At 46.6% G+C, this 17060-nt stretch overlaps 4 non-coding genes and 2 pseudogenes across 4 annotated transcripts; all 6 read right to left on the bottom strand.

Moving 5' to 3' along the window:
- Positions 1-1007: 1007 nt before the first annotated feature.
- Positions 1008-1223, bottom strand: LOC130346058 (U2 spliceosomal RNA; annotated as a pseudogene).
- A 2101-nt stretch (positions 1224-3324) lies between these two features.
- Positions 3325-3515, bottom strand: LOC130346016 (U2 spliceosomal RNA). Its single transcript, XR_008884401.1, has one exon. It is a non-coding gene; the product is annotated as a U2 spliceosomal RNA (small nuclear RNA).
- A 2103-nt stretch (positions 3516-5618) lies between these two features.
- Positions 5619-5809, bottom strand: LOC130346035 (U2 spliceosomal RNA). The gene has a single exon (XR_008884419.1). It is a non-coding gene; the product is annotated as a U2 spliceosomal RNA (small nuclear RNA).
- A 2091-nt stretch (positions 5810-7900) lies between these two features.
- LOC130346043 (U2 spliceosomal RNA) lies at positions 7901-8086 on the bottom strand. Its single transcript, XR_008884426.1, has one exon. It is a non-coding gene; the product is annotated as a U2 spliceosomal RNA (small nuclear RNA).
- A 2087-nt stretch (positions 8087-10173) lies between these two features.
- On the bottom strand, positions 10174-10360 carry LOC130346046 (U2 spliceosomal RNA). The gene has a single exon (XR_008884428.1). It is a non-coding gene; the product is annotated as a U2 spliceosomal RNA (small nuclear RNA).
- Positions 10361-15760: 5400 nt separating this feature from the next.
- Positions 15761-15978, bottom strand: LOC130346057 (U2 spliceosomal RNA; annotated as a pseudogene).
- Between the last annotated feature and the right edge of the window lie 1082 nt (positions 15979-17060).

Genomic DNA, 17060 nt, shown 5'->3' with positions numbered 1-17060 from the left:
GAGCACCAGAGGTCTTGGGCCTGGACCCATCAGTACCTGCCTTCTGGGGTTTGGGCATCTTAAAAAAGGACGTCTTTTGTCCTGTCCCCTCTTTGGGTGGGCCCAGCCTTGACCCACCCATCGTAGTTTTTGCTTTATGGGGACAGGAATTAAAATCATGATTTTCCTCTCCGCAGAGGTTACACCTTATCGTATGGCTACATCTTGAGGCTATGTGACCTTCTTGGCCACACCTATTGCAGCGAATCACACGCTCCGCGCCGCAGGTCTCCTGGGTGTGGCCAAACCTCAAGCAATTTCGGCAATACATAGGCATTTGAGGATAGAACAGGAAGCCCCGAACTCTCCCGATGGCAAAATTTGGGGGCGGATGGCAAAGACCCCCAATACCACCGGGATCCTTACGGAGCTTGACCCAGAACTTCCTCTTGCCGTTCCAGAACCGCACGGAGTTCAAGATTTTGTTTGCGAATCGCACCTCTTCGCAGTATCGCCGAAGAAAAGTGGCTATATCCTCCGTGGTCACATGAGGGCTGTGCATAGCCACCACCAACGGTATATGTTCCTCACCATAGAGGAACTGGAACGAAAGACCGTCGAGTCGATCGTCCCTCTGGTCCGCACCAGACAAGGTTGCATAGATGTTATCGCAACACGCCGTGGCCGTGAAGGTGACGGTATACAGGCCACGGCTTTCCTGGTCATTTAGACACAGGATGTCCTCCCTATTGAGGCGGAAGTAGTCAAGAAGAATCACCTCCGCAATGAAGCGGAGGTTCTTCAACTGACGATGGCTCTCCGACACCTCTATGCGGATGGTATTTCGCATCGACATTTCCCCAGAGGGGAAAGCCCAGGAGAACGGCATCTTCCACACCCAGGGACTAAGCCCCTTCCCCAATAGCAGCAGGGGCTTGGAATCCCGCTATAAAAGCGGAACCCTTACCCAAGGCAGAGGTCGGGGGTACCCTAGGTGCTTCCGAAGCTACAGGTAACGCTCAACGTGCCGAAAATGCCTTCTGAGACACAAGGTCCCAGAGACAGGGGGATCGCAACCCGTTGTCTGTGGACTAAGCCCGCTCCCCAATAGCAGCAAGGGGGTGAAGTCCCTCCGTAAGGAGAGACAATCCCCCAAGGCCGAGAAGCGGGGTACCACAGACACCTTCCGACCAGACCAAATGCAGATACTACACTTGATCTTAGCCAAAAGGCCGAGAAGCGATAACCGTGAAAGGGGCGGGCCCAACAAGGTGCCCTTCATGGGCACTATCACTGCTTGCTGTCAGGGAGGCTGCCAGACAATTTTCCATGCACACTCTGGGCTGGGGGGCAGTCAACCACCAGTACACACAGCAGAACCTAAACCCATACCATTATTGCTAAGCAGCAAGACAGGGGCCCATTGCACTCCCACGGGGCCTTTTTAAATGCAATCCATAACCCGGATTTGCCAGGAACCCTTCTTACTCCTCCTACTTGCATGTGACACTGGGCTTAGGATCTGCATAGGAAACACACACACAAGCACACACCTACCTTTGTTGCCTGCAGATGCCTCCTTGGCTGTCCCCAAACGGTATCAAACCAACACCCACGGGAAGCTGTAAGCATAGAGGACATGCCTGCACCCCATTGGACTTACCTGTGTGGGTTAAACCCGGGTTATTTGACAACCTATGGCGGTGATGGTTCTGCTCAGGCAGAGCAGTGCTGATGCTCCTCATAAAGCTGTCGCTGCTGTGAAGGTTCTAGGTGACATCACAAATCCCTATGGTTACATACACAACAAAGCTGGGTTGTTGTTGTTTACACTCTGCAAGGCCTGTGGAAGTGAGTGACATCATAGCACTGTAGTTCTGAGGGTTCTAGATGGATGCAACAATCTCCTGTTGCTTCTATGAAGGCCATAATAGACGACATCACCAAACAGCTCCATAGTCACATACACAGCAAAGGAGAGATGTTGTTTACACCTAGTGATGTCAGTGGTATTGAGTGACATCACAGCACAGTGCTAAGGCTCCTGGGCCTGGACACAGCAGCGGCTGCAATATCTCAACGGAGAATACGTTTATATATATGTGTGTGTGTGCGCGTATATATATATATATATATATATATATATATATATATATATATATATTTCTCCGCCGAAATCACTTTTAAACCCATTTCCACCTTTTTTTCCCTTCTCTTCCTCTTACTTTTTTTTCACGTTTTTTTACGTTTTTCTCCTTTTCGCCTCTTTTCTGGGCGTATTATTCTTCTTTTTCTTCTTTTTTTTCGTCTAATGCATACCCCATCAGTGCAGCAATGCTTATTCAATACCGCCAGCAGATGGAGACACTGGGGGATAATTTTCTAAGGATTTATACTGATTTTTCCTGTCTGAATTTGTCGCACAGAAAGTTGCAGGCCAAATATGTGTGACATTTCTGCGACTTTAGCTTCTAGAGCATTTTTACAACATTATACATAGGTGCTGAATACATAAAAAGCGACTGTTCAGCGACAGACAAGTCGCATCGGCTGAAAGTAGGCCAGAATGTCAGTCCATGTTGGAGCAGGTTTAGATACAGTCTAAAGTATAGATCTCAAAGTCTGTGCACAGAATTTAGCAAGGGCCTCGCACCTTCTGATGCATCAGGTAGGTGCACAATAGCATAGCCTAACCCTCTGTACTTTGGTCTATATTGATGCGGGACATAGACAGCCAGCTGATGACCAATCCATTAGTGCAATGGATGGCTGGAAGCATTTGTCTTTGCCTTTGCAATACCACAGAAGCAATGCATGGTCAATGTACAGCAATGACACACCTGTGTGAACAGCCAGGAGACACCCCCCCCCCCCCCCCCCCCATGTTATGTTACATAGTTACATAGTTAGTACGGTCGAAAAAAGACATATGTCCATCAAGTTCAACCAGGGAATTAAGGGGTAGGGGTGTGGCGCGATATTGGGGAAGGGATGAGATTTTATATTTCTTCATAAGCATTAATCTTATTTTGTCAATTAGGAACATTCAGCACCCACCCGCTATCAAGGCAGCTGCCTATCATGTCATGCCCTACCTGCACAGGTGTGCTGGCTACTCAAATGATCCAATTAAGGAGGCCATTTAGTCAGCAGCAGCAGAAGTCCTGTGCCTGGACGCTCCAACAGCGGCCAGACACAAGCAGAAGCAGAAGCAGCAGAAGCAGCAGCAGCACCACCTTTTGTTTTTTGGCTGCAGCAGCAGCAAGGCCCACAGGGCTGGCTAGCTGGCTAGCCAGCAAGCAGGTAGCAATGAAAGTAGGAATCTTTCTTTTTAACCCTGTAAGGGGGTGGTGCACTGTACCCGAAGATACTGCCATATCGGGTCAATGCATAGGGCGACGGAAGCAAGCTTCGAAATCGGCCCCCGTTCTCAAAAATCCATTTAATATATGGTCCCCAGATAGGGGACGTATCAGATATTAAACTGATAAGAACAGATACTACACTTGATCTTAGCCAAAAGGCCGAGAAGCGATAACCGTGAAAGGGGCGGGCCCAACAAGGTGCCCTTCATGGGCACTATCACTGCTTGCTGTCAGGGAGGCTGCCAGACAATTTTCCATGCACACTCTGGGCTGGGGGGCAGTCAACCACCAGTACACACAGCAGAACCTAAACCCATACCATTATTGCTAAGCAGCAAGACAGGGGCCCATTGCACTCCCACGGGGCCTTTTTAAATGCAATCCATAACCCGGATTTGCCAGGAACCCTTCTTACTCCTCCTACTTGCATGTGACACTGGGCTTAGGATCTGCATAGGAAACACACACACAAGCACACACCTACCTTTGTTGCCTGCAGATGCCTCCTTGGCTGTCCCCAAACGGTATCAAACCAACACCCACGGGAAGCTGTAAGCATAGAGGACATGCCTGCACCCCATTGGACTTACCTGTGTGGGTTAAACCCGGGTTATTTGACAACCTATGGCGGTGATGGTTCTGCTCAGGCAGAGCAGTGCTGATGCTCCTCATAAAGCTGTCGCTGCTGTGAAGGTTCTAGGTGACATCACAAATCCCTATGGTTACATACACAACAAAGCTGGGTTGTTGTTGTTTACACTCTGCAAGGCCTGTGGAAGTGAGTGACATCATAGCACTGTAGTTCTGAGGGTTCTAGATGGATGCAACAATCTCCTGTTGCTTCTATGAAGGCCATAATAGACGACATCACCAAACAGCTCCATAGTCACATACACAGCAAAGGAGAGATGTTGTTTACACCTAGTGATGTCAGTGGTATTGAGTGACATCACAGCACAGTGCTAAGGCTCCTGGGCCTGGACACAGCAGCGGCTGCAATATCTCAACGGAGAATACGTTTATATATATGTGTGTGTGCGCGTATATATATATATATATATATATATATATATATATATATATATATATATATATATATATTTCTCCGCCGAAATCACTTTTAAACCCATTTCCACCTTTTTTTCCCTTCTCTTCCTCTTACTTTTTTTTCACGTTTTTTTACGTTTTTCTCCTTTTCGCCTCTTTTCTGGGCGTATTATTCTTCTTTTTCTTCTTTTTTTTCGTCTAATGCATACCCCATCAGTGCAGCAATGCTTATTCAATACCGCCAGCAGATGGAGACACTGGGGGATAATTTTCTAAGGATTTATACTGATTTTTCCTGTCTGAATTTGTCGCACAGAAAGTTGCAGGCCAAATATGTGTGACATTTCTGCGACTTTAGCTTCTAGAGCATTTTTACAACATTATACATAGGTGCTGAATACATAAAAAGCGACTGTTCAGCGACAGACAAGTCGCATCGGCTGAAAGTAGGCCAGAATGTCAGTCCATGTTGGAGCAGGTTTAGATACAGTCTAAAGTATAGATCTCAAAGTCTGTGCACAGAATTTAGCAAGGGCCTCGCACCTTCTGATGCATCAGGTAGGTGCACAATAGCATAGCCTAACCCTCTGTACTTTGGTCTATATTGATGCGGGACATAGACAGCCAGCTGATGACCAATCCATTAGTGCAATGGATGGCTGGAAGCATTTGTCTTTGCCTTTGCAATACCACAGAAGCAATGCATGGTCAATGTACAGCAATGACACACCTGTGTGAACAGCCAGGAGACCCCCCCCCCCCCCATGTTATGTTACATAGTTACATAGTTAGTACGGTCGAAAAAAGACATATGTCCATCAAGTTCAACCAGGGAATTAAGGGGTAGGGGTGTGGCGCGATATTGGGGAAGGGATGAGATTTTATATTTCTTCATAAGCATTAATCTTATTTTGTCAATTAGGAACATTCAGCACCCACCCGCTATCAAGGCAGCTGCCTATCATGTCATGCCCTACCTGCACAGGTGTGCTGGCTACTCAAATGATCCAATTAAGGAGGCCATTTAGTCAGCAGCAGCAGAAGTCCTGTGCCTGGACGCTCCAACAGCGGCCAGACACAAGCAGAAGCAGAAGCAGCAGAAGCAGCAGCAGCACCACCTTTTGTTTTTTGGCTGCAGCAGCAGCAAGGCCCACAGGGCTGGCTAGCTGGCTAGCCAGCAAGCAGGTAGCAATGAAAGTAGGAATCTTTCTTTTTAACCCTGTAAGGGGGTGGTGCACTGTACCCGAAGATACTGCCATATCGGGTCAATGCATAGGGCGACGGAAGCAAGCTTCGAAATCGGCCCCCGTTCTCAAAAATCCATTTAATATATGGTCCCCAGATAGGGGACGTATCAGATATTAAACTGATAAGAACAGATACTACACTTGATCTTAGCCAAAAGGCCGAGAAGCAATAACCGTGAAAGGGGCGGGCCCAACAAGGTGCCCTTCATGGGCACTATCACTGCTTGCTGTCAGGGAGGCTGCCAGACAATTTTCCATGCACACTCTGGGCTGGGGGGCAGTCAACCACCAGTACACACAGCAGAACCTAAACCCATACCATTATTGCTAAGCAGCAAGACAGGGGCCCATTGCACTCCCACGGGGCCTTTTTAAATGCAATCCATAACCCGGATTTGCCAGGAACCCTTCTTACTCCTCCTACTTGCATGTGACACTGGGCTTAGGATCTGCATAGGAAACACACACACAAGCACACACCTACCTTTGTTGCCTGCAGATGCCTCCTTGGCTGTCCCCAAACGGTATCAAACCAACACCCACGGGAAGCTGTAAGCATAGAGGACATGCCTGCACCCCATTGGACTTACCTGTGTGGGTTAAACCCGGGTTATTTGACAACCTATGGCGGTGATGGTTCTGCTCAGGCAGTGCAGTGCTGATGCTCCTCATAAAGCTGTCGCTGCTGTGAAGGTTCTAGGTGACATCACAAATCCCTATGGTTACATACACAACAAAGCTGGGTTGTTGTTGTTTACACTCTGCAAGGCCTGTGGAAGTGAGTGACATCATAGCACTGTAGTTCTGAGGGTTCTAGATGGATGCAACAATCTCCTGTTGCTTCTATGAAGGCCATAATAGACGACATCACCAAACAGCTCCATAGTCACATACACAGCAAAGGAGAGATGTTGTTTACACCTAGTGATGTCAGTGGTATTGAGTGACATCACAGCACAGTGCTAAGGCTCCTGGGCCTGGACACAGCAGCGGCTGCAATATCTCAACGGAGAATACGTTTATATATATGTGTGTGTGTGTGCGCGTATATATATATATATATATATATATATATATATATATATATTTCTCCGCCGAAATCACTTTTAAACCCATTTCCACCTTTTTTTCCCTTCTCTTCCTCTTACTTTTTTTTCACGTTTTTTTACGTTTTTCTCCTTTTCGCCTCTTTTCTGGGCGTATTATTCTTCTTTTTCTTCTTTTTTTTCGTCTAATGCATACCCCATCAGTGCAGCAATGCTTATTCAATACCGCCAGCAGATGGAGACACTGGGGGATAATTTTCTAAGGATTTATACTGATTTTTCCTGTCTGAATTTGTCGCACAGAAAGTTGCAGGCCAAATATGTGTGACATTTCTGCGACTTTAGCTTCTAGAGCATTTTTACAACATTATACATAGGTGCTGAATACATAAAAAGCGACTGTTCAGCGACAGACAAGTCGCATCGGCTGAAAGTAGGCCAGAATGTCAGTCCATGTTGGAGCAGGTTTAGATACAGTCTAAAGTATAGATCTCAAAGTCTGTGCACAGAATTTAGCAAGGGCCTCGCACCTTCTGATGCATCAGGTAGGTGCACAATAGCATAGCCTAACCCTCTGTACTTTGGTCTATATTGATGCGGGACATAGACAGCCAGCTGATGACCAATCCATTAGTGCAATGGATGGCTGGAAGCATTTGTCTTTGCCTTTGCAATACCACAGAAGCAATGCATGGTCAATGTACAGCAATGACACACCTGTGTGAACAGCCAGGAGACCCCCCCCCCCCCCCCATGTTATGTTACATAGTTACATAGTTAGTACGGTCGAAAAAAGACATATGTCCATCAAGTTCAACCAGGGAATTAAGGGGTAGGGGTGTGGCGCGATATTGGGGAAGGGATGAGATTTTATATTTCTTCATAAGCATTAATCTTATTTTGTCAATTAGGAACATTCAGCACCCACCCGCTATCAAGGCAGCTGCCTATCATGTCATGCCCTACCTGCACAGGTGTGCTGGCTACTCAAATGATCCAATTAAGGAGGCCATTTAGTCAGCAGCAGCAGAAGTCCTGTGCCTGGACGCTCCAACAGCGGCCAGACACAAGCAGAAGCAGAAGCAGCAGAAGCAGCAGCAGCACCACCTTTTGTTTTTTGGCTGCAGCAGCAGCAAGGCCCACAGGGCTGGCTAGCTGGCTAGCCAGCAAGCAGGTAGCAATGAAAGTAGGAATCTTTCTTTTTAACCCTGTAAGGGGGTGGTGCACTGTACCCGAAGATACTGCCATATCGGGTCAATGCATAGGGCGACGGAAGCAAGCTTCGAAATCGGCCCCCGTTCTCAAAAATCCATTTAATATATGGTCCCCAGATAGGGGACGTATCAGATATTAAACTGATAAGAACAGATACTTGATCTTAGCCAAAAGGCCGAGAAGCAATAACCGTGAAAGGGGCGGGCCCAAGAAGGTGCCCTTCATGGGCACTATCACTGCTTGCTGTCAGGGAGGCTGCCAGACAATTTTCCATGCACACTCTGGGCTGGGGGGCAGTCAACCACCAGTACACACAGCAGAACCTAAACCCATACCATTATTGCTAAGCAGCAAGACAGGGGCCCATTGCACTCCCACGGGGCCTTTTTAAATGCAATCCATAACCCGGATTTGCCAGGAACCCTTCTTACTCCTCCTACTTGCATGTGACACTGGGCTTAGGATCTGCATAGGAAACACACACACAAGCACACACCTACCTTTGTTGCCTGCAGATGCCTCCTTGGCTGTCCCCAAACGGTATCAAACCAACACCCACGGGAAGCTGTAAGCATAGAGGACATGCCTGCACCCCATTGGACTTACCTGTGTGGGTTAAACCCGGGTTATTTGACAACCTATGGCGGTGATGGTTCTGCTCAGGCAGAGCAGTGCTGATGCTCCTCATAAAGCTGTCGCTGCTGTGAAGGTTCTAGGTGACATCACAAATCCCTATGGTTACATACACAACAAAGCTGGGTTGTTGTTGTTTACACTCTGCAAGGCCTGTGGAAGTGAGTGACATCATAGCACTGTAGTTCTGAGGGTTCTAGATGGATGCAACAATCTCCTGTTGCTTCTATGAAGGCCATAATAGACGACATCACCAAACAGCTCCATAGTCACATACACAGCAAAGGAGAGATGTTGTTTACACCTAGTGATGTCAGTGGTATTGAGTGACATCACAGCACAGTGCTAAGGCTCCTGGGCCTGGACACAGCAGCGGCTGCAATATCTCAACGGAGAATACGTTTATATATATGTGTGTGTGTGCGCGTATATATACATATATATATATATATATATATATAATATATTTCTCCGCCGAAATCACTTTTAAACCCATTTCCACCTTTTTTTCCCTTCTCTTCCTCTTACTTTTTTTTCACGTTTTTTTACGTTTTTCTCCTTTTCGCCTCTTTTCTGGGCGTATTATTCTTCTTTTTCTTCTTTTTTTTCGTCTAATGCATACCCCATCAGTGCAGCAATGCTTATTCAATACCGCCAGCAGATGGAGACACTGGGGGATAATTTTCTAAGGATTTATACTGATTTTTCCTGTCTGAATTTGTCGCACAGAAAGTTGCAGGCCAAATATGTGTGACATTTCTGCGACTTTAGCTTCTAGAGCATTTTTACAACATTATAACATAGGTGCTGAATACATAAAAAGCGACTGTTCAGCGACAGACAAGTCGCATCGGCTGAAAGTAGGCCAGAATGTCAGTCCATGTTGGAGCAGGTTTAGATACAGTCTAAAGTATAGATCTCAAAGTCTGTGCACAGAATTTAGCAAGGGCTCGCACCTTCTGATGCATCAGGTAGGTGCACAATAGCATAGCCTAACCCTCTGTACTTTGGTCATTATTGATGCGGGACATAGACAGCCAGCTGATGACCAATCCATTAGTGCAATGGATGGCTGGAAGCATTTGTCTTTGCCTTTGCAATACCACAGAAGCAATGCATGGTCAATGTACAGCAATGACACACCTGTGTGAACAGCCAGGAGACCCCCCCCCCCCCATGTTATGTTACATAGTTACATAGTTAGTACGGTCGAAAAAAGACATATGTCCATCAAGTTCAACCAGGGAATTAAGGGTAGGGGTGTGGCGCGATATTGGGGAAGGGATGAGATTTTATATTTTCTTCATAAGCATTAATCTTATTTTGTCAATTAGGAACATTCAGCACCCACCCGCTATCAAGGCAGCTGCCTATCATGTCATGCACCTACCTGCACAGGTGTGCTGGCTACTCAAATGATCCAATTAAGGAGGCCATTTAGTCAGCAGCAGCAGAAGTCCTGTGCCTGGACGCTCCAACAGCGGCCAGACACAAGCAGAAGCAGAAGCAGCAGAAGCAGCAGCAGCACCACCTTTTGTTTTTTGGCTGCAGCAGCAGCAAGGCCCACAGGGCTGGCTAGCTGGCTAGCCAGCAAGCAGGTAGCAATGAAAGTAGGAATCTTTCTTTTTAACCCTGTAAGGGGGTTGGTGCACTGTACCCGAAGATACTGCCATATCGGGTCAATGCATAGGGCGACGGAAGCAAGCTTCGAAATCGGGCCCCCGTTCTCAAAAATCCATTTAATATATGGTCCCCAGATAGGGGACGTATCAGATATTAAACTGATAAGAACAGATAAGGTTTCAACAAAATTTTATTGAATAAATAAGAAACCATACAAAATTTAAAATGCAAAATAATAAAAGGTTCACAAAAGTTTTAAAATACAAATAATAACACCAGTAATAAAAGGAGAAAAAATAAAAATGGCAGGATAAAACATTATACAAATGTCATAAAAACTGATTATACTGTTATTTCGTTCCATAGAGGCAGGACACCACATGGATGCTGCCTCGCTGGCCCCCAACTGTTTCTTGTCTCTTAGGTAATAGATGTACATCTCACTCAGGGCCAGCTTTATACAGTTTTTAACATCAATAAAATCATGTTTAAAAAGTAAGATGTTCCTAACTTTCCAGATGGCATTTTTAAAACAATTAATAATCATCCAGCAGATCATCTGCTGTTTAAAATTGGGGCAGTTAAAAAGACCGTAAAAGACACATTCGTGATTAAAATCTTTTAGGGCCGCAGGCCCACTTCAAAGGTGGGCCTACCTTCCTCCAAAGCTCCCGTGCAAAAGGGCAGTTCCAAAATATGTGCAGCACCCGTTTCGTCCACTCCGCAGCCATCTCTCGGGCACTTGGCTCTCGCCACCAGTCCTCGCCTGTGCTGAAACTCACGAGTAGGGAGGCACTGGTGGACGATTGCCCAGGCAAGATCCCCTGTGTACATTCGCCAGAAACTTCCCGTACACGTTCCGCCATACCTTTTTGGATCTTGCCTGTGTGAAATTGGACACTGCCAGGGTAACCTCACTCCGCCTGAGGACCTTTGATACCTTTCTCTGGTCCCCAGTATGTCAGGCTCCAAATCTTGGAGACCTAGGAGCCTGACTGTCTTTCCAACAACCACATAATGTTTTGGGGGACACAGAAGCACCGGAGCGTTCAGAGGGATGCGCAACCATCTTTTAAAAAACCATGCCCGCAGCGTACCTTAAAAAGCAGCTAAAAATGCCATCGGATTTAATAATTTTAAAACAGAAACAGAAATACTTTATGTAAAAGAAAGTAAAAAGGTTAGGAACATCTTTCCCGCCATTATCTTTACTTTTGTACATAAAATCACGCTTTAATTTCTCCATTTTTGAACCCCATAAAAAAGTAAAACAATTCTAGTTATTTTTTTAATGTATAAAATAGATGGAGGAAATACCATGGCAATGTATAGCATAATAGGGAGTAAACCATCTTTAATTATTAAAATCTTCCCCTCCATGGTAAGGTTTCTAAGATTCCACATTAAAATCTTCTTCTCCATCTTAGCTATAGCTGAATCCCAGTTAGGGCTCCCATCATTGACCTGGTTAAAAACAATACCTAAAACTTTAATTTGATCCTGTTGCATTGTGACTCCTGGGGTGATGGATGAATCCCAGGAGCCAATATAAAAAACAGTCACATTTATCTGTGTTTAGCTTAAAAACCAGAGACCTCGCAGAAATAGCTGGTGTTCCTCAATGCCCCCCTCATGGATGGAGAGTCCGGGCACAGTATGGTGACATCATCCATGTACCCCAACACCTTTAGATGGGTCCCCTCCTCCACCAGGTATCGGTACGCCTCTTACTACCCGGTCTTTCCTGAGGAGGGCCATCAGTGGTTCGATTGCGCAAATAAAAAGGAGTGGGGGACAGGGGGCAGCCCTGTTTGACACCTGATAAAAGAGGAACACCGCTGGTTAAAAAGCCATTAACAGAGACTTGACTAAAACAGGATCGGTATTAAAAGCATGATTCGGCTTAAAATCGTTTCAGGCACTGCCATCTTTTTAAGAACTAAAAACAGGTATCATGGGAGACCCTATCAAAGGCTTTTTCAAAGTCTAAGGATAAAATTGCTACAGTTTGATTTCTATCCTTAAAATACCATAAAACATCTCTTAAAATATTTAGGGATTCAGCTATAGACCTTTCCAGGTACCCCACAAACCTGATTTGGGGTGAATTAATTTATGAATAAAAGGTTTAAAACGGACAGCTAATAACTTGGCTAAAACTTTATAATCAACATTTAAAAGTGTGATGGGGGCGCCAATTTTTAGCATATCCTTTTCACCCTTTTTAAAAAGTAATGATACAATCCCCCTCCTCCAGGAAGGGGGAAGTTCATTAACAATAAAAGTTTCTTTATACAATAAAACCATATCATCCTTTAAAATATCCCAAAAAGCTAAATAAAATTCGATGGGTAAACCATCTTCCCCAGGGGCCTTCCACTAGAAAAACTTTTAAAAACAAATAAAAGTTCATCTAAGTTAAGATCACGGGATAAAACCTCCTGGTCTAAAACATCTAGCTTAAAATCAAGGGAATTAAGAACATGTTCTAAAAGGATGGATTAAGATCTTTCTTATTAAAAAGAAGCTGGTAGAAGTTAAAAACTGCATCTAACATGCCTTTTGGAGTGGATTCACCCTCAAGGTTTTGGATGATATCCCTCCTATTCATCACTTTTTTAAAAAAGAAACGGGAACATTTCTCGCCCTCCTCCAGTGCTGCACATGTGAGTTAAAAATGATTTGTTTCCCTTTCTTTTCTATGGCATGTTTTATTTCAGTTTTAAGGTTTAAAATATCATTTTTCTACATCCATACCAGCTTCTTTCAATTTAAAAAGTACATTTAAACGCATGTTAAGACATAAAACCACTGTTTTTCCATTTTTGCCTTCTTCTTACCCTGCTTGATAAAAAAAAATCTGATTTTAGATTTGGTGCCCTCCCACCAGTGCAGCATAGGCTCGTGGGGTTTTCTTTGTGATTGCCAGCATTGGTAGGTCCGCACAAACTCCTCTTTTATCTCAGGGTCCTCTAGGAGTGTGGTGTTTAATCTCCAGAGGCCCCTTTTTGCTTTTTGCTCCCCCTCTAGCTCCAGGCCCACCAAGAGGAGCTTATGATCAGAGAAGATATTCTGCTCGAGCGTGCATTTCAGGGGTTTAAAAGCTCTAGAGGAAAAAATAAAATCGATTCTGGAGCTCACTCTTCCATTGGACCATGTGGCGCCTGGGTCCTCCGGCAAGAGATCCTTCCAGCAATCTTTCAATTAAAATCATCAATAAAATTTTTAAGCAGGTAAGAAGTGCGGTCTTTACGATTAATATCCCCACCCTGCCGGTGTTCCCCATCACGTATGCAGTTAAAATCACCTCCCACCAGCAGGGGGGAAGACCCAACACAAAACAGTGGTAAAATTTCAAATAGTTCTGCCCGCTCCTGTTTATCAGGAGGGGCATACACATTTAAAACACGAATTAAAAGTCCATTAAAATATAGATGAATTAAAAGAGCTCTGCCAGGCACAATCTCAGTTACTGTATGAATAGAAAAGGACTGGCCCTCGGCAGAGCAGCCCAACACCCACAGAACGACAGTCATTTGCACCGGACCATATGGATGGGCCCAGCTTCCAGTCTCTTTTAAGTCTTTATAGTCCATTTTACTAGGGATTCCACATTCTTGTAGCAGGCAAAGGTCAAAGTCACATGTCTCCTAGATAAGAAAATAAAGCAGCCCTGCGATCAGGGCTCTTTAAGGACCTCACATTGAGTGAGGCAATTTTTACAGGGATAGGCATAGTTTATGGAGAGTCCGTGCTTGGAGAATCAAAGTCAATAATAAGCTGCGTACCGTCATCCCCGCCTGCGGGGTCATCAGCTCCTTGATGTTCTGAGGGTCGGAGCTTGAGATCGATGATGCCCCGACCCTGAGCTCGCTCTCGTCCGAACTACGGCACGCCGCTTTCCTTTGAATGTCTTCCTCTTCTTCTTCTCTTTGTCTTTTAAATGTCACACACTGCTGTCCATATCCTCTGTGTTGCTCTCACTCGATGTAATCTCTGGCCCCCGGCTGATGGATCTGCGTCTTCTTTCATCATTTGACGACTGGAACTGCTGCACAGGGGCCTGTGAGGCCTCTTTCCGGAACCTTTGCCGCTACCTTGGAAGTTTTCATCGCTTGTTCCCCAGCAAGCGTTGCTGAGGACTGTTGGCTCCAACTTCCCCATCGATCGACGATGGCCAGTTTTACCCACCGGGTCCACTGCTGGCGGGGCAGCAAACCCTGGTTGGCGCCACTTGTCTTCTTGGCCCTGTCCTGTATAGGCGGGAGTAACAGGACCGGCTCAGACCTGGCCACCTGACTCCCCTTCCGGCGGGCTTTCACCGGGGCCTCTTCGTCCGGAGCAGGGCGACCCTGGGCCAAGCCAGTACCTGGCTTATGCTGCAATTTTGGGGTCCACTTTTGCCCCCACCGAGGCCCGTCGGCTGCCACCCGCCACAGGTGAGCCCCCTTCAGAAGTTTCGGCGGGCTCTTGAGCCAGGTAGGGAAGTCGATCGACGTCTTTCAATTTCCCGGGCAGTAAACTCGATCACCCGCCCGGGCTTCGTGGAATCCCCATGGCCTCCCCCTAGCACTACCACCGGTGGGGGGCCCCCCCGATGGAGCACCAGAGGTCTTGGGCCTGGACCCATCAGTACCTGCCATCTGGGGTTTGGGCATCTTAAAAAAGGACGTCTTTTGTCCTGTCCCCTCTTTGGGTGGGCCCAGCCTTGACCCACCCATCGTAGTTTTTGCTTTATGGGGACAGGAATTAAAATCGTGATTTTCCTCTCCGCAGAGGTTGCACCTTATTGTATGGCTACATCTTGAGGCTATGTGACCTTCTTGGCCACACCTATTGCAGCGAATCACACGCTCCGCGCCGCAGGTCTCCTGGGTGTGGCCAAACCTCAAGCAATTTCGGCAATACATAGGCATTTGAGGATAGAACAGGAAGCCCCGAACTCTCCCGATGGCAAAATTTGGGGGCGGATGGCAAAGACCCCCAATACCACCGGGATCCTTACGGAGCTTGACCCAGAACTTCCTCTTGCCGTTCCAGAACCGCACGGAGTTCAAGATTTTGTTTGCGAATCGCACCTCTTCGCAGTATCGCCGAAGAAAAGTGGCTATATCCTCCGTGGTCACATGAGGGCTGTGCATAGCCACCACCAACGGTATATGTTCCTCACCATAGAGGAACTGGAACGAAAGACCGTCGAGTCGATCGTCCCTCTGGTCCGCACCAGACAAGGTTGCATAGATGTTATCGCAACACGCCGTGGCCGTGAAGGTGACGGTATACAGGCCACGGCTTTCCTGGTCATTTAGACACAGGATGTCCTCCCTATTGAGGCGGAAGTAGTCAAGAAGAATCACCTCCGCAATGAAGCGGAGGTTCTTCAACTGACGATGGCTCTCCGACACCTCTATGCGGATGGTATTTCGCATCGACATTTCCCCAGAGGGGAAAGCCCAGGAGAACGGCATCTTCCACACCCAGGGACTAAGCCCCTTCCCCAATAGCAGCAGGGGCTCGGAATCCCGCTATAAAAGCGGAACCCTTACCCAAGGCAGAGGTCGGGGGTACCCTAGGTGCTTCCGAAGCTACAGGTAACGCTCAACGTACCGAAAATGCCTTCTGAGACACAAGGTCCCAGAGACAGGGGGATCGCAACCCGTTGTCCGTGGACTAAGCCCGCTCCCCAATAGCAGCAAGGGGGTGAAGTCCCTCCGTAAGGAGAGACAATCCCCCAAGGCCGAGAAGCGGGGTACCACAGACACCTTCCGACCAGACCAAATGCAGATACTACACTTGATCTTAGCCAAAAGGCCGAGAAGCGATAACCGTGAAAGGGGCGGGCCCAACAAGGTGCCCTTCATGGGCACTATCACTGCTTGCTGTCAGGGAGGCTGCCAGACAATTTTCCATGCACACTCTGGGCTGGGGGGCAGTCAACCACCAGTACACACAGCAGAACCTAAACCCATACCATTATTGCTAAGCAGCAAGACAGGGGCCCATTGCACTCCCACGGGGCCTTTTTAAATGCAATCCATAACCCGGATTTGCCAGGAACCCTTCTTACTCCTCCTACTTGCATGTGACACTGGGCTGAGGATCTGCATAGGAAACACACACACAAGCACACACCTACCTTTGTTGCCTGCAGATGCCTCCTTGGCTGTCCCCAAACGGTATCAAACCAACACCCACGGGAAGCTGTAAGCATAGAGGACATGCCTGCACCCCATTGGACTTACCTGTGTGGGTTAAACCCGGGTTATTTGACAACCTATGGCGGTGATGGTTCTGCTCAGGCAGAGCAGTGCTGATGCTCCTCATAAAGCTGTCGCTGCTGTGAAGGTTCTAGGTGACATCACAAATCCCTATGGTTACATACACAACAAAGCTGGGTTGTTGTTGTTTACACTCTGCAAGGCCTGTGGAAGTGAGTGACATCATAGCACTGTAGTTCTGAGGGTTCTAGATGGATGCAACAATCTCCTGTTGCTTCTATGAAGGCCATAATAGACGACATCACCAAACAGCTCCATAGTCACATACACAGCAAAGGAGAGATGTTGTTTACACCTAGTGATGTCAGTGGTATTGAGTGACATCACAGCACAGTGCTAAGGCTCCTGGGCCTGGACACAGCAGCGGCTGCAATATCTCAACGGAGAATACGTTTATATATATGTGTGTGTGTGCGCGTATATATATATATATATATATATATATATATATATATATATATATATATATTTCTCCGCCGAAATCACTTTTAAACCCATTTCCACCTTTTTTTCCCTTCTCTTCCTCTTACTTTTTTTTCACGTTTTTCTCCTTTTCGCCTCTTTTCTGGGCGTATTATTCTTCTTTTTCTTCTTTTTTTTCGTCTAATGCATACCCCATCAGTGCAG

Source organism: Hyla sarda, unplaced genomic scaffold, assembly GCF_029499605.1.
Source record: "Hyla sarda isolate aHylSar1 unplaced genomic scaffold, aHylSar1.hap1 scaffold_771, whole genome shotgun sequence".
Classification (NCBI taxonomy): Eukaryota; Metazoa; Chordata; class Amphibia; order Anura; family Hylidae; genus Hyla; species Hyla sarda.
Note: the sequence above shows the minus strand (reverse complement) of the source record. Positions and strands in the feature narration are given on the sequence as shown.